The following is a 23925-nucleotide window of genomic DNA, read 5'->3' as shown; positions in this document are numbered from 1 at the left end:
ATCAATAGGCTTTTAAGCTCCTCTTCACTTTCTGCCATAAGGGTGGTGTCATCTGCATATCTGAGGTGATTGATATTTCTCCCAGCAGTCTTGATTCCAGCTTGTGCTTCTTCCAGTGCAGCATTTCTCATGATGTACTCTGCATAGAAGTTAAATAAGCAGGGTGACAATACATAGCCTTGACGTACTCCTTTTCCTATTTGGAACCAGTCTGTTGTTCCATGTCCAGTTCTAACTGTTGCTTCCTGACCTGCATACAGATTTCTCAAGAGGGAGGTTAGGTGGTCTGGTATTCCCATCTCTTTCAGAATTTTCCACAGTTTATTGTGATCCACACAGTCAAAGGCTTTGGCATAGTCAATAAAGCAGAAGTAGATGTTTTTCTGGAACTCTCTTGCTCAACCAACCAAACAAACAAAAAAACTTAATACATTGATGAAGATCACACTCTAAGTCAAATGTTTGGTTCTGATAAAATGATTTCTATTCAAAGCAAATGGCTGAGTGAGTCCAAAAATGTAGAAATAGTAACACCAACTTCCCTGGATGACCTCAAGATTAAATGAGACAATATATGAGAAAGTACCTAACCGAGGACTTTGTACTTAATCACTCAGTTTCCAGTCACCTATTGACCTCACCCAGTTAAATTTTCACTTCAGATATTAGCCTTTTTATAATTTCTACTTGGCTTTTTAAAATGGTTTCCAGTCAGACAGCCAGGATAAATGTGGGGCTCACCTTATGTGGTATTTCCTTTCTCTCAAGGATTACAGTCCTGCTTTACCTCTGTCCAAGGTAAAGAAACAGTTCTTGTAAGTAACTGTTTTGTGTATTTTATGCAGTTTTATATGCAGTTTTATAGTTGTTCACTGTAGGAGGGGAAGTCCAGTGCCAATTACTCTGTTGTGGTCAGAAACAAAAGTCTCCTCTTTTGCATGTACTTAACTTTTAAAATATTTACAGTCATGTGAAATAGACATTATTTTACATACTTTAAGGATGAGGAAACTGATTCTGATAAATCACAAATAATATGACCTAGATCACATAACTAATAAGTGGTAGAGTTGTGATTTGAACCCAGATCTTTTTGGTGGTCAAAGTCATGCTTTAATCCCTATATCAGATTTCTAAAAGGGCTTTGGTTAAGAAATGATGTTTATAGTATCTTTTAGACAATGTGAAGATCGATCTATATTTTTTGTGCTTAGTTTCCTATGAAGTTTTATTTATATTATTGGCATTTTAAAAAGGAACAGTTTAATAAAGGGTCAGGTATAAGTTATTTCATAGTAGAAACAATTTTCTGTGGGCCGGGATCATACAACTTCCATGGAGGGAACCTCCAGAGCATTTTTGGCTGATAGATGAACTGTTGAAGTGAGGATGACAGCTGGAGTCCAAAGAATCCAGAATTGAGAGATAACAAGCAGGAAGCAAGTGAAGGTGGGAGCCCTGAAAGTAAACAGACAAAGACAGATGGGACTGGGTGGTCAGAGCATGACCAGGACTCTGAGGGAGCTGAACAAGAATTCTTCAAGAGCTGGGAAAGCTATGGTAGCTTTAATGAAGCTACAGCAGTAGGTCCAACAGAATTGAAGTTGAGTGTCCTTGAGAAGGGCCTTAGGTTATCATCTTTGCACCAAAAGCACCACTACTCCCTTGTGGTGCTGAGACTCCTGTCTGCATCCCCAAATTTAAACCATCTCAAGACTGAATTCATTACCTCTTCTATGTTACATATAGTTTGCACCCATGGTTTTCAATCCTGGCAGCACATTAGAATAATATAAAGAGTTTTTGAAGGTCTTTAAACATGAACCCTACCCCAGACAGATTAAATGTCTGGGAGTGTAGTCCAGATATTAGTTGCATACTGGAAGACACCTCAATAGAAATTATTTAATCTTAAGAACATGGAGAAAATGGATTTTAAAAAAGACACAGAGTCTCAATGCCCCACATGATGGTATTGATTGTTACGATATGCACATCTAACATGCATGTAACTGGAGCCCCAGAAGTAGAAAAGAGAGAGATTGGAAGACAAAATATTTGAAAAAACAATGATGGAAGAGTTCTCAAATCTAGTGAAAAAAATCTGTAGATCCAAGAAGCTCAGTAGAACTGAATCAGGATAAATACATAGAAAACAATCACACTTAAGTACATTAAAGTAAAAGAGCTGAAACCGAAGAGAAAATCTTAAGGTCATCCAGGGAAAATGCATTTCATATACAGAACTACAGTAAGAAGACTGAATATCTTCTCTTCAAAAACAATGGAGGCCAGAAGACAGTGCAACTAGTGTCTTTAAAGCTCTGGGGAAGACACAACAACAGCAGCTATCAACATAGAATTGTATGTCCAAAGAAAACAGCCTTAAATGTCTGTGAAATAAAAATATTTTCAGAGAAACAAAAGCTAAAAGTCATCAGCAGAAGACCTGCAAAAGAAATGTTAAAGGAAACGTTTTCAAACTGAAGTAAAGTGGCTCCAAATAGGAATTGGGAGCTAGAAAATGCAATGTAGAACCCTTGAAGAAGGGGCTGTCTGGGGTGGTCCAGTGGTTGATGCCTCTTGCTTTCATGGCAGGAGACGTGGCTTCAATCTCTGGCCAGGGAACTAAGATCCCACATGCTGCGTGGCCAAAAAAATGAAAAGAAATTTCAAATTTTTCTTTGAAAAAGAAATTAGGTAGGTAAATACAAAAGACTTTAAAAAAATATTTTTAAATTTCAATTTATTTAAAAGATAACTCAGAGTTTAAAACAAAATATGACATTGTGTGGTGGGGTTTATAACATATGTAGAAGTAAAAACATATGACTACAGTAGCACAAAGAACAGATCTTTAAAGGGAACTTCCTCCCAGTTGTAAGCTTGTAAGATTTATACATTTACCTGAAGTGGTAAAATTTTAACTCTAACTAAACTGAACTAAAGTGAAGTCGCTCAGTCGTGTCCGACTCTTTGCAACCCCATGGTCTGTGGCCCACCAGGCTCCTCCGTCCATGGGATTCTCCAGGCAAGAATACCGGAGTGGGTTGCCATTTCCTTCTCCAGGGGATCTTCCCGACCCAGGGATCGAACCCAGGTCTCCTGCATTGCAGGCAGAGGCTTTAGCCTCTGAGCCACCAGGGAAGCCCACATTCTGAACTAAGTTAAGAATAAATATTGTAATCTCAAGAGTGATTACTTTAAAAAGTATATATAAAAAGCCAGTAATTAAAATTAAATATGAAAAGCATGCAATGAACCTACTATAGTAAAGAGCATCAGAGGAACAAGAAACAGCAAAAATAGGAAACAAATAGCAAGGTGGTGGGCTTAAAACCAATACTATTAGTGACTGCATTAAATGTTGACAGCTAATTATTTCAGTTAAAAGAAGATATTGTTAGGCTATTTGAAAAATAAGATTAAACATTGTGTGTAAAAGATGCACTTTAAATATATAGATTGAATGAAAAGGGATGGAAAAAGATAGCATAAAAATAATAATCATAAAAATGGCCATATTAAAGTCAGACAGTGGTTTGAAGATAAGGAGTATTATCAAAGATGAAAAGAGTCATTTCATAATTATAAAGGTCAATTTATAATAAATCCATAGGTTTATGCATCTATTAAGAGAACTTCAAAATGCATGAGGCAAAAACTAAAGAGTAAAACAGACAATATATTCAGAGAGAGAGGACACAAATTACTGAATTCAGAAATATTAGGAATCAAAGAAGAAATATTTTCTCAGATCCTACAGACATTAGAAGAATATAGAGGGCATATTATGAGACTCTTTATGCAAATAAATATAGCAACTTGTAAAGAACTGAGCAAATTTCATGAGAAACAGGTGGAATTTATCACAACTGACACAACAATGTAGAAAATCTGAAAATCCTATGTTTATTAAAGAAATTAATACTCCAGTTCCAGATGGTTTCACTTGTGAATGATGTCATACATTTAAGAGAGATAATCAATCTTACTCAAATTCCCCTAAAAAATAGAGAAGGGCGTATACCTCAACTTGTTTTATGAGGCCAAAATAGTACTGTTACCAAAACCTGACGAATAAATGGCAAGCAAAGAAAATTACAAAACAATTCCCTCATGAACACAGATGTAAAAATCCTTGACAAAGCCATCAACTAATTTGAATATAATAAAAGAATCATAGATCATAGCCAGGTAGAATCAATTAAAAGAATGTAAAATTGTTTTAATATTTGAATGTCAATCAAATTTTAATATAAAAGAACATACCATATTACCATCTGGATAAATGCAGAAAAGGTATTTGATAAAATTTAGCCCCTGTTCCTGATAAATATTCTCAGAACATTGGAAATGGAAGGTATCGTCTTCATAAAGTTCATCCATGCCAAACACGGCTAACATTATACTTAATGGTGAAAGACTGAATGCTTTCCTGCTACGATTCTGAACAAAGCAAAGGTGTTCCTTCTCAGCGGTTCCAACAATGACTATACACACGATTTTGGTTGGGTTACATTTACAATGGCTTTAGCAATGGTAGTATGGATAACTCCTGTCTAAATTGCTTTCAATTCTAGTTTTGCTTTTTTTGGCTGTGCTACATGGCATGCAGGATCTTAGTCTCCCAACCAAGGATTGAACCTGTGCTCCCTGCAGTGGAAGCTCCAAGTCTTGGCCACTGGACCACCCAAGGACCTGGGGAAGGAAATGGCAACCCACTGCAGCACTTTTGCCTGGGAAATCGCATGGGCAGAGGAGCCTGGTGTGCTACAGTCCATGGGGTCCCAAAGAGTTGGACACAACTGAGCGACTAAGCACACAGCACCACCAAGGGAAGTCAAGTCTAATTTTTAAAAAATTATAGACCATTAAAAAATATATGAATATATCAAATAATTCATGACAAACTAAATTGCTAATGATAAAGGCATAGTAACTGTAATTCATAATTATAAATAGTAATAATAATGATTAAAAAAACCCCAGCACCTGGAAACTCTAACCAACTGACGACAATACTTACAGTGCTCTAGTAGCAGAGGGAGCGTCCAGAAAATTGTGGAAATTACAAATCTCTATCCATGTGCTTTTTTTTTCTTTTTGCTAAAGATTGTGTGGCTGCCGGACTTACTAGGAGAATAATGAATAAGTGGCTTCAGTAAATTCCAGTCACATGCTAATTTTGGTTTCTACCCATAAATCTTTTAATTACTACTGAGCAGTGTTAGAAGAGTGGCTGAGTGCCAGTTTGAGGGACCTATAAGAATGGAGGATAGGGTTTTCATGTTCAAATTAGTTTAAGACTCACTTTTGTTTGTTTGTTTTGTTTTTGTTTAATTGCTAAGTCATGTCTGACTTGGCGACCCCATGGACTGTAGCTCGCCAAGCTCCTCTGTCCACGGAATTCTCCAGGCAAGAATACTGGAGTGGGTTGCTCATTTGGTAGCCCTAAGGGACTCACTGGAGAAAATATTGCTCTGGGAAAAGAGATGAGATGGGGTGGAGAGGTGCTGTATCAGAATATCCAAGAGGAAAAACAATGATATATAATTTCTTTTGAATTTAAAATAATATGTTAAAGAAGTGCATGAAATTGTTTTTATGCAAACACAGAATGTATTAAAAGCTATCAAAGCACTGAGCATAAATGAAATTTGTATAAATGGAGTGGTGTATTCTTTCCCAAATTTATTTACTTACTGAATCTGGTTGAAATAGAATGGATGCTGTTGGTTGAGTCTCTTGCCTCAGGTCCATAACCTGTATGTTGTCACCCTGCTTATTTAACTTATATGCAGAGTACATCATGCAAAATGCTGGGCTGGATGAAGCACAAATTGGAATCAAGATTGCCAGGAGAAATATCAATAACCTCAGATACGCAGATGACATCATCCTTATGGCAGAAAGCAAAGAAGAACTAAAGAGCCTCTTGATGAAAGTGAAGGAGGAGAGTGAAAAAGTTGGCTTAAAACTTAACATTCAAAAAACCATGGCTTCCAGTCCCATCACTTTATGGCAAATAAATGGGGAAATAATGGAAACGGTGACAGACTTTATTTTTTGGTGCTCCAAAATCACTGCAGATGGTGACTGCAGCCATGAAATTAAAAGACACTTGCTCCTTGGAAGAAAAGCTATGACCAACCCAGACAGCATTTTAAAAGCAGAGACATTACTTTGCCGACAAGGTCCACCTAATCAAAGCTATAGAGAGTTGGACTATAAAGAAAGCTGAGCATCGAAGAATTGATGCTTTTGAACTGTGGTGTTGGAAAAGACTCTTGAGAGTCCCTTGGACTGTAAGGAGATCCAACCAGTCAATCCTAAAGGAAATCAGTCCTGAATATTCAGTGAAGGGATTGATGCTGAAGCTGAAACTCCAATACTTTGGCCACCTGATGCAAAGAACTGACTCACTGGAAAAGACCCTGATGCTGGGAAAGACTGAAGGCAGGAGGAGAAGGGGACCACAGAGGATGAGATGGTTGGATGGCATCACTGACTCAATGGACATGACTTTGAGTAGACTCCGGGAATTGGTGCTGGACAGGGAGGCTTAGCAGGCTACAGTCCATGGGGTTGGAAAGAGTGGGACATGACTGAATCGCTGAACTGAGCTGAACTGAACTTTGGCTACACTGGCATTTTTATTGCTCTTCAAACACCAAGACATGCTCCTGTCTTGTCTTGGGCCCTTTGCACTGGCTGCTCTCTCAGCCTGGAATGCCGTTCCCTTAAGTTTCATCAAGGTTCACTTCCTCATTTAACCTGTCTTTGTCCAAAAACTCATTTTCATAATGAACTCTACCATGATCATCTTATTTAATGTGTAAACTGCCCTGCACTCCTTTCCCCTAACTGTGGAATGCCCCTATCCTGCTGGTTTTTTTTTTAATAGCATTTTCTTTCTCTCTCTCTCTCTTTCTTTCTTTTTTAAGGTTTAACAAACATTTAATAAGCATCTATACAGTCAGATGCCTGTGGTTAGGCACCATGAAGGGCAAATGTATATAAGACTAGCTCTTGAAGAACTGTAATATAAGTGAAGGAAGATGCTATCAAACAAATAATTAATAGCAGCAATGTAAGTATCTTAGCTTGCTTTGGCTGCTATAAGAAGGTTCCATAGACTGGGTGGCTTAAACAATAAACATTTATTCTGACAGTTCTGGAAATAGAGAAGTCCAAGATCAAGGTGCTGGCAGATTCAGGTACTGGTGAGAATCTGCTTATTGGATTTTAGACAGACAGACACATTGTCTATCCTGTGCTCACGTGACCTCTCCCTAAGCACTTAACCTTTTTACCATAAACTCTAAAATAAATAATTACTTGTTTGTGTTATTTATTGAGACATGAACCTGTAGAGTGAGATTTTGAAACTCAGGTCTTTAATAATTTTTGGAAGGTCTATTTCCTCTCTGTTTTATACAAAGAAGATAATTTTGAACATTGTAGACCTTTTGGATTGGGCATAAGTAATGTTCCTCCATATTTAATTTGAACTGTTCAAAAAAACACAAATTAAATAAAACTTCTCAAGATTTCTTCTGTTAGTGTTGCTTATAGCCAGTTCTGGTCCAGTTGGCTGTTAGGGTTGCAGATTTGTTTGCTCTTTCACTTCTCCTGATCCCAGTGAAGGATGCTATGGTACACCACCCAGATGTCCTCTTGAGTGTGGAGACACTCATTTTCTCAGCTGCTCAGAGTATTAGCTGCAGATGGCTCTCTGGGTCTTGCCTTTAGCCTAGGGGAGCCATCTCACCCAGAGGTATACCTCTCTCTAAGCATCCTACATTCACTGACAGGATGAAATAGGGTGCAAAAGCATCCTCGACTCATCTGAGGACAGTCCTGAAGGGCCAGAGCTAAGACCTTCATTGCATCTTCATGATAATTCAATTTCTCTCTCTGCCTAATCTGATTTTTTCTGAAACTCCCTTTCAGTTGTTCTTACAACATTCTCCAACAAAAAAATCTCCATCTCATAGTTCGTTTCCTAAGGAACTCAATCCAAGATATTTAGGACCAGAAGTAGGATTTTGGAACTGGGTTTCTTATTGGATGACTGGCAACAAGGAGCCTATCACTGGTAGATGAGGTGTTTGGAGAGTTTTTGGCAGGCTGTAGCAGGACAATTAAACTTTGTTAACCTTTCACTTGTGAATTAGAATAGGATACTGCAATACCACTGATAGAAGAGAGTGCACTGGTGGGAGCAACAATGATAACAAGGAGAGGATAAAATTCTGAGTAACAGAGTCTAGGTGGCACAGTGTTCTTTATGAGTAACAGAGTTGAATGGATGCCTTGGGGACATGACGTGTTGAGAGCCATGGAGATGAGTAATGAAACATGTCTGAAGGGCAAGATAGATGAGTTGACAAGAATATAGTTCAACTGAAGCAAGTAAAAGAGATCAAGGGTAGATTATTAGGAGGCCGAAGGCATCTCAGTAAAAAGTCAGGTCCTTGTCCTGTTTCTTCATCTAATCTGGTTTTTAAGCCCAGGGCCCACTGGCTGAAGGAGAAGGAGGGTTCCTGGGAGGAGGAACCTTGCTGCAACCCTACAGCAAGTCCATATGGTAATGAGCCTCCTAGTCCTTTTCTAAAGGAACCTCCGGCAATTTGCTTTGGTAATTTTACTCTGGGGAGAAGAAAATAACCAGACATTTCAAATACTGTTGGGCACAGAGTTCTGTAATCATTGATACCTGTGACTAAAGCATCATTACGGCCCCCTTGGTAGAATCGAGGCATGTGCATGCGTGCTGAGTCACTTCAGTCATGTCTAACTCTTTGTGACTCCAGGGACTGTAGCCTACCAGGCTCCTCTGTCCATGGGATTCTCCAGGCAAGAATACTGGAGTGAGTTGCCATTTCCCTCTACACGGGATCTTCTTGACCCAGGGATTGAACCCTCATCTCTTACATCTTCTGCATCGGCAGGTGAGTTCTTTACCATTAGTGCCACTGCTGAGATATGGAGGCCAGATAATAAATGGAGTCCTGGTCAGGCTCTGTTTCACCATGGTTCCACTGGCCTGAAGACCTACTTTGTGGTCACTTCTCAGATTCCTGAGCACATATTTGAACTGGACATACTTGGTAGTTGGAAGAATTCCCATATCTGAGCCTAGGAGTATGCAGCAAGAGCTAACATAGTGGAGAAGCCCAGTGGAAACCTCTGAATCTGCATCCTTGCTGCAAAGGTGGTAAAACACAAATCATATTGTATCCTGGGGATACAGTATGTATACAATATGTATACAGCAGTATAGATGAGTGTCATGCCCCTTGCAGGCTTCCGCAGCTGCATTGTTGGTGTTTGGGTTTTCATCTAACCTCTCTTGAGAACATCTCCTTCAGCTTCTGATCCTCATGTCCAAATTCCCTGATAGCCCTGGTCAAATGAAAACATTCACATCCTCCCAAGAGTAAACAGGAGGTTTCTCGCACAAAGGTATCTCAAGTCAGTCTTAAAATGAAAAAAGTCTCTCTAAAGGCAAATACCTGTGTAGGGTGAAAAGTGTATTTTATATATAGACAGTATTTTTCATGATGACACAGAGGATTTCATTCCTAAGAACCACAGTACAGTTCAGTTCAGTTGCTCAGTTGTTTCCGACTCTTTGTGACCCCACGAGTTGCAGCACGGCAGGCTGCCCTGTCCATCACCATCTCCTGGAGTTCACTCAAACTCACGTCCATTGAGTCAGTGATGCCATCCAGCCATCTCATCCTCTGTCATCCCCTTTTCCTCCTGCCCCTGATCCCTCCCAGCATCAGAATCTTTTCCAGTGAGTCAACTCTTCGCATGAGGTGGCCAAAGTACTGAAGTTTCAGCTTTAGCATCCTTCCTTCCAAAGAAATCCCAGGGCTGATCTCCTTTAGAATGGACTGGTTGGATCTCCTTGCAGTCCAAGGGACTCTCAAGAGTCTTCTCCAACACCACAGTTCAAAAGCATCAATTCTTCAGCATTCAGCTTTCTTCACAGTCCAACTCTCACATCCATACATGACCACAGGAAAAACAATAGCCTTGACTAGACGGACCTTGTTGACAAAGTAATGTCTCTGCTTTTCAATATGCTATCTAGGTTGGTCATAACTTTCCTTCCAAGGAGTAAGCATCTTTTAATTTCATGACTGCAATCACCATCTGCAGTGATTTTGGAGCCCGAAAAAATAAAGTCTGCCACTATTTCCACTGTTTCCCCATCTATTTCCCATAAAGTGATGGGACCGGATGCCATGATCTTCGTTTTCTGAACGTTGAGCTTTAAGCCAACTTTTTCACTCTCCTCTTTCACTTTCATCAAGAGGCTTTATAGTTCCTCTTCACCTTCCATAACGGTGGTGTCATCTGCATATCTGAGGTTATTGATATTTCTCCCAGCAATCTTGATTCCAGCTTGTGCTTCTTCCAGCCCAGCATTTCTCGTGATGTACTCTGCATAGAAGTTAAATAAATAGGGTGTTAATATACAGCCTTGATGTACTCCTTTTCCTATTTGGAACCAGTTTGTTGTTCCACATCCAGTTCTAACTATTGCTTCCTGACCTGCGTATAGGTTTCTCAAGAGGCAGGTCAGGTGGTCTGGTATTCCCATCTCTTTCAGAATTTTCCACAGTTTATTGTGATCCACTCAGTCAAAGGCTTTGGCATAGTCAATAAAGTAGAAATAGATGTTTTTCTGGAACTCTCTTGCTTTTTTCCATGATCCAGCAGATGTTGGCAATTTGATCTCTGGTTCCTCTGCCTTTTCTAAAACCAGCTTGAACATCAGGAAGTTTACGGTTCACGTATTGCTGAAGCCTGGCTTGGAGAATTTTGAGCATTACTTTACTAGCGTGTGAGATAAGTGCATATTCAAAAGCAGAGACATTACTTTGCCGACTAAGGTCCATCTAGTCAAGGCTATAGTTTTTCCAGTAGTCATGTATGGATGTGAGAGTTGGACTGTAAAGAAGGCTGAGTGCTGAAGAATTGATGCTTTTGAACTGTGGTGTTGGAGAAGACTCTTGAGAGTCCCTTGGACTGCAAGGAGATGCAACTAGTCCATTCTAAAGGAGATCAGCCCTAGGTGTTCTTTGGAAGGAATGATGCTGAAGGTGAAACTCCAGTACTTTGGCCACATCATGCGAAGAGTTGACTCATTGGAAAAGACTTTGATGCTGGGAGGGATTGGGGGCAGGAGAAGAAGGGGACAACCGAGGATGGCTGGATGGCATCACTGACTCGATGGACACGAGTCTGAGTGAACTCCGGGAGTTGGTGATGGACAGGGAGGCCTGGCGTGCTGTGATTCATGGGGTCGCAAAGAGTCAGACATGACCGAGCGACTGAACTGAACTGAGATGAGTGCAATTGTGCGGTAGTTTGAACATTCTTTGGCATTGCCTTTCTTTGGGATTGGAATGAAAACTGACCTTTTGCAGTCCTGTGGCCACTGCTGAGTTTTCCAAATTTGTTGGCATATTGAGTGCAGCACTTTCACAGCATCATCTTTCAGGATTTGAAATAGCTCCACTGGAATTCCATCACCTCCACTAGCTTTGTTCATAGTGATGCTTTCTAAGGCCCACTTGACTTCACATTCCAGGATGTCTGGCTCTACGTGAGTGATCACACTATCATGATTATCTTGGTCATGAAGCTCTTTTTTGTACAGTTCTTCTGTGTATTCTTGCCACCTCTTCTTAATACCTTCTGCTTCTGTTAGGTCCATACCATTTCCTGTCTTTTATCGAGCCCATCTTTTAAGTTATGTCCCAATAAATCCATCCTAAGTTGAAAATATCATTAGGCAAAAATGCATTTAATACCCCTAATCTACTGAACATCACAGCTTAGCCCAGCCTATCTTCAGAATGCTCAGAACATTTACTTTGGTCTACAGTTAGGCAAAACTATCTAACACTAAGTCTATTTTATAGTAAAGTGTTGAATATCCCACACAATTTATTGAGCACTATACTGAACATGAAAAACAGAATAGCTGTGTGGGTCTAGCGTGGTTTTAAGTGTGTCGGTCGTTTTCCCTTGTGGTCTTGTGGCTGGTTGGGAGCTGGGGCTCACTGCCACTGCCCAGCATCATGAGAGATGATGGGATGGTATATTGTTAGCTGGGCAAAGATCCAAATTCAAAATTCAACGAGTGGCTTCTACCGAATGAGTATCTTTTTCCCACGTTGAAAAACCATTAAGTCGAACCATTGGAGGTCAGGGAGCACGTGAAAAGTTTCAGCTTTATATTTACCTACTCAAATGGCCTGTTTGAGTGGTTTGTCTAGAACAAAGGGTCTTCTGAAGGTACATTTAAGCTGTCATCTCTTTATAAACCAAATTACTTTGAAGTGACAATACTTTTCTTTCAGCACCACTTTCGCCTCACACAGACTTCTCTCATTCCTATTATGTTTTCAGAATCTTAGGGTCATGTTTTAAGGGACCAGTGCTATCTGCAAGAGAACAGGTCTCAAGCAAGTGGCCTCAGAATGGAATATCTCTCCTTTAGCATAGGCAAGAGAATGTCCTGTAGCCTCCTGGATGGGCCTGAACATGAGTGCTAACCACTCCAGAACCACAGTTTGGGCCTTTCACCATGTTCATGCCAGTTCGAGGTCAGCTTATAAACTCAGTGTCGTGTTAGCCTCCGGTCTCAGGCTAATGACAAGCAGTCTTTCTGGCTCCAAGTACAAGACTGTTTCTGATGCCTCTTAGAGAAGAGGTTGGGATTTTTTAGGGTATCAGGGACCTCTCCAAGAGGGTCCTGAGGAGGCCAGCTCTGGGTAGCTGTGGCCAACCACCCAGACAGGAAAGTGACCATCATAGACTCTCTTTTTGAAGAGGCTGGACTCTGTGAGGACGGTTGGGCAAAAGCCCACTCTTCAATGTGAGTTTTAAAGCCTCCAGGAGTCCCTCTCCCACTCCAGACTCTGCTAATAGAGGGGGAGACTTGGGAAAGCTGACTCATCCTGCTTAGCTCGGCTCCGCTCTGCCTCCCACTCACTCATAAATTGCTGCACAGACTGTGCTGGATAAATTGACATTAAAAGTTATTAAAGGAACAAATCGACAGTTTAGAAGATGTGCATTCATGGCAGGCGTCTGCAGAGCTCTGGGAGAGCTGGAGCAGGGCAGAGTGATGGGGTGAGTCACAGAGCTGGGGCCTCACAGCTCCGAAAGCTGGAAGAAATCCCAGTGCTCCCAGAGGCCCAGCATGTCCCCTTAAGGAGACCACCTGAAGGAAACCCAGGGGTGACTCAGTATAGCCTTGTCTGTGGTCCTGGGTCTCACTGTGGGTTTATGTGATTATTTGGGTTTTACACAGATGTTTGCTTATTTATATCTTTTAAAAAATAATATTGCTCTTATTTTGGGCAGCCTAGTGGTAATTAATCTTGGTGGGAGTGGGATCCCTCCTGTCTATATGTGGGCAGCTCTAGCTTCCTGTCTGCTATGGCTCCGAGGGTCCCACATGTCCAGGAGGGGCACTTGCTTCACTTTCTCTTGGGTCACTTCCAGCCTGGTGCTTCTCAGCATTCATCTCTTTAACTCTCTTGTTCCCACCTAAGTGTATAGTTTGCTTTCCTTCCCAGAAGTGAACTCCTGCTGTAGGTGAATATTTGGCCTTCCCCACTGTTTTTTGGCATAGGAACTTCCCAGGTGACTTGGTGGTAAAGAATCTGCCTGTCAATGCAGAGGGGACAGGTTTGATCCCTGGGTCAGGAAGATCCCTTGGAGGAGGAAATGGCATTCAACTCCAATATTCTTGCGTGTAAAATCCCGTGGACAGAGGAACCTGGTAGACTACAGTCCATGGGGTCACAAAGAGTCGGACACACACTGCAGGGAATGAACACACACACTCCCCAAAGATATATTTTTAAAACCTCATTTTGTTTATTTATTATCGTTGGCTGTGCTGGGTCTTTGTTGATGCACTGGGGCTGCTCTCTCGTTGCGGTACACAAGCTTCTCATAGCAATGGCTTCTCTTGTTCTGGAGCCTGGGCTCTAGCGCGTGGGCTCAGTAGCTATGGGATGTGGAGTCTTCCCAGACCAGGAATTGAACCCATGTCCCCTGCATTGACAGGCAGATTGTTAACCACTGGATCATCAGGGAAGTCCTTCCCAAAAACATTTTGAATGAGTGACTATGAAGCTTTTCAAGGGCTGACGACTGGAGGAAGACATTAATCTGTTGCTCATAATTTGCTGTATGGGGGGAGCAGAGACGCCTGTTAGCATTTAAAAGTCAGCTGATACATGCCTATGACTCAGGTGGTAGGTTGACTCAAGTGGTAGTGCCCAGGTCTTGTAGAAGTCTTCCTTGGGCATTTTTCCAAATAACAGTGGTTGCCAGAGAAATGACCTCTGATAGTATCCGTTAACATTTAATTACACATTTGCTGTGTGCCAGAGAATGTTCCACAGGCTCTGTGTGTATTAGCTTATTTAATCCTTATAACAAGAGTTTGAGCTAAGTTCTCTTATGATTTTACACATGAGGAAACTAAGGAACATAATAGATATTAGGTACCTTGCCCAAGATCACACAGCTAGCAAGTTATGGAGCTGGGATTTAAACTCAGACATTCTGGCTCCAAATGGCAACCCACCCCAGTATTCTTGCCTGGAGAATCCCATGGACAGGGGAGCCTGGTGGACTGCAGTCCATGGGGTTGCAAAGAGTTGGGCATGACTGAGGGACTAACACTGTTCTGGTTCCAAGAACTGTGCTCTTTAGCAGGACACTGCAGTGCTTCTCAGAAAGGTTTAAACACTGACACACTACCCCTCCCACTTACCTATCCACCAAAACTTTAAGTCCCCTTTGAAATAAGTGGCTTACATATAATGACTAGGTCTATGAGACATCCAGCAAATCTTTTCCATCTTTCTTCCCAAGCTTCTTTTTGGCTCTCAGACTTGGTAGAAGACATCCACAGTGAATAAAACTTCTGTCTAGGATTTTGGAAGCAATACTGAACACTGGAACTGATGACAGTAATTTGGAGTCCACCAAGTTTATTCTGGAGAAATCAAGATAGGGACTGGTTGGAAATGACTTGTGATATATATGAAAAATCCTAGGAATTATTTTGGTTTGCAGCACTAATATTAGGCAATATTCAGGATGAGCCTTCCCAAGTTTTTCCCACTATGTTTCAAATGTCAATTTGTATTTTTATGTTCTATTCCCCCAAGAGCTCTGAAGGATGTTTATTGTTTATGGGTTTAATACAGTATCTGCCTCTCCTACTGTGAAACCTCTGGATGATTTGAATATTAACCTTGGTTTACCTGTACCACCGTTGGCTGCTTAAGGTGAGAAAGGGGACAGCCTGGATCCAGATCTGGTAACCCGGAAAACTACTAATCTCGTTGGAACTCAATTTCCTCGCCTGTAAGGTGAAGGGAATGAATGAGATGAACTCCAAGGTCCATCCATGGTTCTGAGTACTTTTAGACATGTTTCTGGAAGGCTAAGCTTTCTACACGTTTTTCTTACAAGTGTATCAAAACTTTTTATCTTTGGCACTGGATTCTGGCATAACACCATCTTCAGACAAGCCTTCCAATCTTGGAAAATAGCATTCAGAAAAAGAAGTGATTTAAATTTTCACTCTAGACAAGTTAAAAAAAAATTTTTTTTTCTGGTCTTACAAGTCATTTTCTCATTACTCCTTTCTGTAACTATTAAGTAGGCAGGGTGCCCAGGAATCAAGTAACTTTTAACTTTAGAGGACTACCCTATAGCTTCATCACATTTCCTGGAACTACCAATTAGCTTGATTAGATTCAGGTTAATTTTTAAATTCTTAGCAACAGTACTTATGCAACAGTATTGCACCATGCAGTACGCATATAACATTTGCCTGTCTTGCTTTCAGGGTTCCTACAGTAGACAGAGGGTTTCCCAGGTAGCTCAGTGATAAAGAATCCTGCTGCCAATGCAGGAGACTCGGGTCCGATCCCGAGGTCAGGACGATCCCCTGGAGAAGGAAATGGCAACCTACCCCAGTATTCTTGCCTGGGAAATCCCGTTGACAGAGGAGCCTGATGGGCTACAGTTCATGGGGTTGCAAAGAGTCGGACACGACTTAGCGACTAAACAACAGTGTTGGTGGAAGGGTTCAGATGGTCGCTGTCGGTCCTTTCCATATGGAGTTCCTCACTGACAGGGTAATGAGAGCAGTTTTTCTGGGTCAATCTCATTTTATGGTTGTTCTGCCTGTGTGCTGACCAGTTTATTGTTTGTTCTAGATTTTTCATTTCTAATCAAATTGTTTTTATTAGCAATTGCATTAAAACAAGCCGAGGTGGTCTTTGTAGACCTCTACTACATACATCTAGCTTCTACCATATGCTCATCTAAAAGTTTGTGATGCAGTGAACACAATTCTTACATTAAAATGTGGTTAATCTGAAAAGTGATGAGCAAAAACCAGTTTCCTGATGCAGTCTAAGTAGCAGTTTCCTTTCAAGGACAGCATGCAGGGTGTTTGTTGATATAACGTTTACTCAAGATATGGCTGGCTGGGGACAGATGACCCTGTCCAGTTTCAGATGGTAGTGGGAGACTTATTCAGTGTTGCTGCCCTCATCAGGCCCTTGGTTCGCTGGACAGTTGTACAGTGGCCTGTACTATGGTCTGCAAGATGTATGAAGCCATACTTACACTCAAGATGTGTGAAGTCAGTCACTGGGAAATATAGGAAATTATGTGATAGGTACACATAAATGTGTGTGGGAAGTAGAGGCTATCTTGCCATGGATAAAGCAGGAGGTAGTCTGAATGAGCTTGCATTATCTCTTATTGTATCATTAAATGACTACAACTACTAATTAAAATTAATTTGGCTGTGCCAGGTTGCAGCACCCCAGATCTTCTACCTTCACTGTGGCATGTGAGTTCCTTTAGATTCAGCATGCAGGATCTTTAGTTTTGATATTCAAACTCTTAGTTGTTGTATGTGGGATCTAGTTCCCTAACCAGGGATTGAATCCAGCTCCTCTGCTTTGGGAGCAAGGAGTCTTAGCTACTGAACTACCAGGGAAGTCCCTTAGTTTGTTTTTTATTAACTCTCCTGCCGGCAAAAATCTAAAAAACCGGCAGTCCATGTTTAATGGAAAATTAAATAATAATTGTCTACTTAAGAAAGTTGATGATGAATATATAACTTTACCCAAAATATTTGTCAATATTTACCATCCACCGTGGGACCCATAGTGTTATTACCAACCACATGAAAACCAGAAGATACAAATCTCATGAAGAAACATCCACATCTGCTTCAAAAGCTAGTGGTTATTTTAAGAAGCCCTTGCCTGGAGAAAACCATAATTCGAAAGGATACATGCACCCCAATGTTCACTGCAGCACTATTTACAACAGCAAGGACATGGAAGTGACCTAAATGTCCAGCAACAGAGGAATGGATTATATATATATATATACACACACAAGGTGGGCATCCCAGGTGGCTCAGTGGTAAAGAATCTGCCTGCCAATGTAGGAGACACATTTAATCAATCTCTGGGTCATGAAGATACCCTGGAGAAGGAAATGGCAACCCACTCCAGTATTCTTGGCTGGGAAATCCCATGGACAGAGGAGCCTGGTGGGCTATAGTCCATGGAGTTGCAAAGAGTTGGACACCATTTATCGACTAAACAATGACAACAACAAATATAAAAAAGATAATTAGCAAGAACATATTGTATAGCACAGGGAATTCTATTTAGTGCTCTGTGTGACCTATATGGGAATGGAGTCTAGAAGAGAGTGGCTGTATGTATATGAATGGCTGACTCACTTTGCTGTGTAGCAGGAGCTAACACAACATTGTAAATCAACTAAACTCTAATAAACAATTGATTAAAAAAAGAAGACCACTGAAGATGACGAGCTAACATCTGCAGCTGCGGGTGGTGCTTCTACACATCACTGCCAATCATGACTTATCATTTAGATCAAATAACTATTATTCTAAATGAATTTTGCTCATTTTCAATTTCAAATTTTCTTCTTTATTTATGAATAGTGAAATAATAGCTGTTGATATCTTTGGCCAGTATTGGAGGAAATTCATAAACAGTTAAATAAAGATGGGTTCATATTAATGCCATGAGAGTCTTCAAACAGAAGTCACTTAATTCCAATAGTGTGTGTGTGTTTATCTGCTCCATAGTATTAAAATGAAGCTTTTAGAAGTTCATTCTGTTGAAGGAAACATGATTGTTAATGCTATTATAAATTCAGATGTATGTTTAACATTAGAGAAAACTGCTATATTTTTATGGTGTTAATGACAAATACAAATTGTGGTGGGGCCAAGTAATGTAAAAACAATGCTTTTAGTAAATTAAGATGCTTATGGAGCATAAACATACTTGTGATTGATTGTGATGCACATATAATTTATAATTTCATCCAAATAAGCTGCAATATCTTACTAATCAAAACAGAAGATGTAGTTGTCAAAATTTACAAATATTTATACATTATCACAGTTGTTATAATTGAGTGACAAAATTTTTGTGGTATTTTTGTGTGTGTGTTCATCAAAAAATGATGCATTTGATGAATATGAAACAATATTTTAGATGATCAAGCATGCTTTCTCTCTTGGCTGCCAGCTATAAGCCATAGTTCATGTTTGCTCGAACCTTTGAAAATCAACCTGTGTGTTATACAAAGGTATTGAACTTTCTGCAAAAGATTCTGATAAATTTTGTTTGTATTTTGTTCAAAATAAAGTTGGAAGTTTTTAATTACTGTATTCAAAGGCTATGAAATACCAAAAACCTCAGCTTTTGAAAGCTTTTCGTAAAATTTAATTACTGAGGTGGAAAAAAGCTTGTGAATAGGAAGGCATTAAAAATTATCTCTATAAAAAGCAAGAGAAAAACAGAACAAATGAAACAATGAGATCGCAAACTATATTTAAAATTTAATTTTGGATTACTGTAATTGCACCTTGGAATATATTGAACTGTGGGAAGAATCTCTTGATGGAACCTTTACTTTAATTAAACATTTATGTTCTGTTTTAGAATGGAATGATTTTAGAAGGTCTTTGATTTTGCAGCGTCTTCGTTTGGTGAAACCTTGAACATAATCATAGAGACCATGTATTTAAGGAGGTTTTTCTTGTAGAAATATTTGTTAAAAAATAGAGGCAAAAGATTCTTTTCAAAATACTTGAGCTAAAATGTTTATATGCTTCAAGATAAAGAATATTAGAGGATGAATTAAGCATTCTGCATGTCTGAGAAAGAGAGGCTAGCAGAAGTGCTGAGAGGGAAGGCAAATCCATACCCCGCTGCTGCTGCTAAGTTGCTTCTGTCGGGTCCAACTCTGTGTGACCCCATAGATGGCAGCCCACCAGGCTCCCCCAGCCCTGGGATTCTCCAGGCAAGAACACTGGAGTGGGTTGCCATTTCCTCCTCCAATGCATGAAAGCGAAAAGTGAAAGTGAAGTCGCTTAGTCGTGTCAGACTCTGTGCGACCCCATGGACTGCAGCCCACCAGGCTCCTCTGTCCATGGGATTTTCCAGGCGAGAGTACTGGAGTGGGTCGCCAGTGCCTTCTCTGATCTGTATCCTGAATTGGAGTCTATTCACGTGAGGACTGATGTTATCCCTTCCATGGCGCTGATTGCTGCCTCCAGGTAATGATGCCATTTTGGCCTCTCAGCTTTGGCCTCTGTTTCTGACAGCTCAGGTACTGAGGAGTGGTGGCAGCCAGGTTAGATTTATTGAAGAGAAAACTATGTTGTGTAACCTCTTTGGATCAAGCCCTAGGGTGGCTGAATGACATACAAAGAATGGGTTATCTTTTTTACCTGATTATTGAGGGCCTTCTCTATCATGGATGTCTCTGGCAGACTTGGACCTGGGCCGTTAACATCTTCATGCTCTGTAATTATTCTCAAAGATCCACCCACGTGTCTTTAACCCAGAGTTCCCTGTCACCAGGTTTGCAAGTCTCTGAGCAAGCCGTCATTCATCAGGCATGGCTTATAAATAATTATAGATTTACATCCTAGGTCATTTCTCCTTCCACACAAAGTGGATGACCAGAGGTGTCACTTGAAGTTTTGCCCACCAGGATTATTTATTTATCACTGCTTTCCAGGGCCATCTCTGAGCGTGATGTCGTGGTGTAGGCTCCGCTCTTGCTGGTCCCAGTATATCACATAGATTCATCTGTAGACAGGCATGTGCATTACCTTCTGATAATTGGACACGATGGACTCACTCTGAGGCCATGGGTGTGTGGGAGGTGGTGAAGCCAGGAAGTCAGAGCCAGCTGTTGGTATAGTTTGCTTGAACTTTCTGTACCTTAGTTCTGGTCTCATATATATTATTACCACTTTCAGTTAAGAATGGAAAGTTGCCACACATGTCCAATTTGATGGTTTGGTGGATTTAATTCTTGATGGATAATTAATACATGATGTACACAGCACATGACTGACAATTGAGTTGCACAGTCAACTTGGTATCCCTTGTGTGTGCTAAGTCTCTTCAGTCATGTCCGACTCTTTGTGACCACATGGACTGTAGCCCACCAGGCTCTTCTGTCCATGGGGATTCTCCAGGCAAGAATACTGGAGTGGGTTGCCATGCCTTCCTACAGGGGTTTTTCCGGATCCAGGGATTGAACCCAAGTCTCCCGCATTACAGGCTGACTCTACTGTCTGAGCTACCAAGGAAGCCCTTGGTGAGTGTAAATCCTCTACCAGGTGGTAGTAGCCAGCCATAGGCTGTTTTTATAGTGAAAAGTGGTTGTCAGCAGAGGAGGGCTTGCCAGCTATTCTAATGGAGCTCCACTGACACTTTCCATACTGTTGGTTTAAGCTGCAGAACAGCTTGTACCACAACCTGAAGATGCTGCCATGTGCTTATTTTTTTAAATAACATTTCCCTTAAAAAATTACTAAAATATAGTTGACTTACAATGCTTCAGATGTATAGAAAAATGATTCAGGTATAGTGCTGCTATGAACATTGGGATGCATGTATCTTTTCAAATTAGAGTTTTCATCTTTCTTAGATATATGCCTGGGAGTGGGATTGCTTGATCATATGGTAAGTCTATTGTTAGTTTTTTAAGAAAACTTCATAGTGGCTGCACCAATTTACATTCCCAACAGAAGTGTGGGAGGGTTCCCTTTTCTCCACACCCTCTCCAGCACATATTAATAATGGCCATTCTGACTGGCGTGAGTGATATCTAATTGTAGTTTTGATTTGCATTACTATAATAGTTAGCAATGTTGAGCATTTTTCATGTGCCTATTCGCCATCTGTGTGTCTTCTTTGGAGAAATGTCTGTTTAGGTCTTCTGCCCACTTTTTGATTTGGTTGTTGTTTTGATATTAAGCTGTATGAGCTGTTTGTATGTTTTGGAAACTAAGCCCTTGTCGGTCACAGCATTTGCAAATATTTTCTCCCACTCTGTAGGTTGTCTTTTCATTTTGTTTATGGTATACTTTGTTGTGCAAAAGCTTTCAAGTTTAACTAGGTCTCATTTATTTATTTTTTACTTTTGTTTCCATTACTGTAGGAGACAGATCCAAAAAGATGTTGCTGTGATTTATGTAAAAGAGTGTTCTATGTTTTCTTCTAAGAGTTTCGTAGTATCTGGTCTTATGTTTATAGGTCTTTAGTCTATTTTGAGCTTTTTTTTTGTATGATATTAGAGAATGTTCTAAATTCTATTCTTTTACATTCAGCTGTCCAGTTTTCTTAGCACCACTTACTGAAGAAAGTGTTTTGTTTTTTTTTTTCTCCATTGTATATTCTTGCCTCCTCTGTCCTAGAATAGTTGACTATAAGTGCATGGGTTTATTTCTGGGCACTCTATCCTGTTCCATTGATCTATGTGTCTGTTTTTGTGCCAGTACCATACTGTTTTGATTACTGTAACATTGTACAGGATATTTTTTTTAAATTTATGCTCCACTCAACATTAGCAGCCTGTAGGTTCCTTGGTAAATGAACTATAGCAGCACATATCTATCTTCTCCAAACAAGGGAGGACTACCAAACATTGTTTTTTGTTTTTTTCTTTTTAGTAGCTGGGACAAGTGCAGTGACTTGGTTCTTACTGTAGAGGGAAATCCACCCCCTTAACTTCATTTCACTCCACTGAACCCGTGTAGACTTTGCTATTGCAGGCCCATGTAAGTTTCCATGGCGATTATCTTCTGATCTCTGGCATGCAGATGTCTTATTTGGGCATCTAGGGTACTTGACATGACCTGTTAACAAGATTAGGTCGTCAGTATAATGAATCAGGATGATGTTCTGTGAGACATCAAGATGATAATAATCCTTTCAGTATCTTTTGGATTCTTCTCTCTCTCTATATATATAGTTGATATAGTTCTGGTGGGTAAGCAGTAAAGGAAGGACTGATGCTGAAGCTGAAACTCCAATATTTTGGCCACCTGATGTGAAGAAATGACTCATTGGAGAAGACCCTGATGCTGGAAAAGATTGAAGGCAGGAGGAAGAAGGGGACGACAGACAATGAGATGGTTGGATGGCATCATCGACTTGATGGATAAGAGTTTGAGCAAGCTCCGGGAGTTGTAAGACCCTGAGGCTTACATCAAGAACCGTGGCCGTGGCTCACCCACGGACAGGTCTGCCACGAAGGAAGAGGGTGATGTTCATTTTCTGACTAACACTTAAGAACTTGGGCATGATGTCTAAATACATAATTAAAGTTAATCTTGTTGCCATTATCTTGTTCATTATAGTGATTTTCTGGTTGCTTTTATGGATCATTGTAAAACTAGTTTTGAATGAGATATGTCTTTTTCAATCTTAGTTTTTAAGAGTGCCTATATTCTTCAGTTGCTAAGTAACAAGCCTATAATGTGTTATCACAGTGGTTCTATCTGAATAATTTCTATAATCACTTAGGAGATTGCCTTAATAGTATAGCATCTTAAATGGTGAGAAATGACTAATTCTAGGCTGTTTGGAGAAAACTGACAAGTATTTCCTCAAAGGCAGGAGGTTCATCAGCCAACCAACATAAATTCAGAGCATGCGATGTCTTCCTCGCCCACCGCAGCTCTCCTTCACAAGGTTACCACTGCCTTCAGTGTCTCCAGATGGAACAGGCACTCACTAGGAACTTTCTCAAGTTTCAGAGAGCCAAGGGATCCAGAAGGGGAGATTTTTTTAAAAAAGGAATATTTTTCTCCAGTGACTTGCAAAATTGCATTTATCATAAATGAAGCATGTCACAAAGTAAGGCAGTGTTGCTGCAGGTCTCTCAGGGCAGAAGCACAAGCAGAGCTGAGATATGGGCAGACCATAACTGTCCTAATCAAGGGAGCCCTTGGTTGGAGGCCCATCGGTGTGACTCCAGATGACCCTCTGTGGCCCCGCTGGAACAGGTTGCCAGGAGCTCAGAAATCTGTTCACCGGGGTTTGGAACCAACAGGGTCAATGCTGTGAATCTGAGCCTCCAAACACAGGCTGTGTTTGTGTAGTTCTCAGGGGCAGAACCTACTCCAGCCCTGACTATCTTACAGAGGCCATGACTCAGGTCAGTGTGAATAAGCTCCACAAGGCACGTTTGGGTCTCTCCTCATAAGAAATGTTCCCCTCAACCTTTCCTTCCCTTCTGTGACTGACCAATTTCCTTCCTTCACCACTAGACTTTTAGGAAGACCTGTGTTGCTTACCGGAGAAGGCACTGGCGACCCACTCCAGTACTCTTGCCTGGAAACTCCCATGGATGGAGGAGCCTGGTGGGCTGCAGTCCATGGGGTCACTAAGAGTCAGACATGACTGAGCGACTTCACTTTCATGCATTGGAGAAGGAAATGGCAACCCACTCCAGTGTTCTTGCCTGGAGAATCCCAGGGACGGGGGA

General features: G+C 40.7%; 1 long non-coding RNA gene across 2 annotated transcripts; it reads left to right on the top strand.

The window, feature by feature from the left end:
* Positions 1 to 689: 689 nt before the first annotated feature.
* On the top strand, positions 690 to 22780 carry LOC138446567 (uncharacterized). Of its 2 annotated transcripts, none has more exons than XR_011259398.1 (3): positions 690 to 798; positions 8820 to 8957; positions 22408 to 22780. It is a non-coding gene; the product is annotated as an uncharacterized lncRNA (long non-coding RNA). The 2 variants fall into 2 exon arrangements; XR_011259397.1 differs by having other exon boundaries at positions 690 to 815; positions 22408 to 22778.
* The last annotated feature ends 1145 nt before the right edge of the window (positions 22781 to 23925 follow it).

Source organism: Ovis canadensis, chromosome 10, assembly GCF_042477335.2.
Source record: "Ovis canadensis isolate MfBH-ARS-UI-01 breed Bighorn chromosome 10, ARS-UI_OviCan_v2, whole genome shotgun sequence".
Taxonomy (NCBI): domain Eukaryota; kingdom Metazoa; phylum Chordata; class Mammalia; order Artiodactyla; family Bovidae; genus Ovis; species Ovis canadensis.
This window is presented reverse-complemented; position numbering and strand designations above follow the sequence as displayed.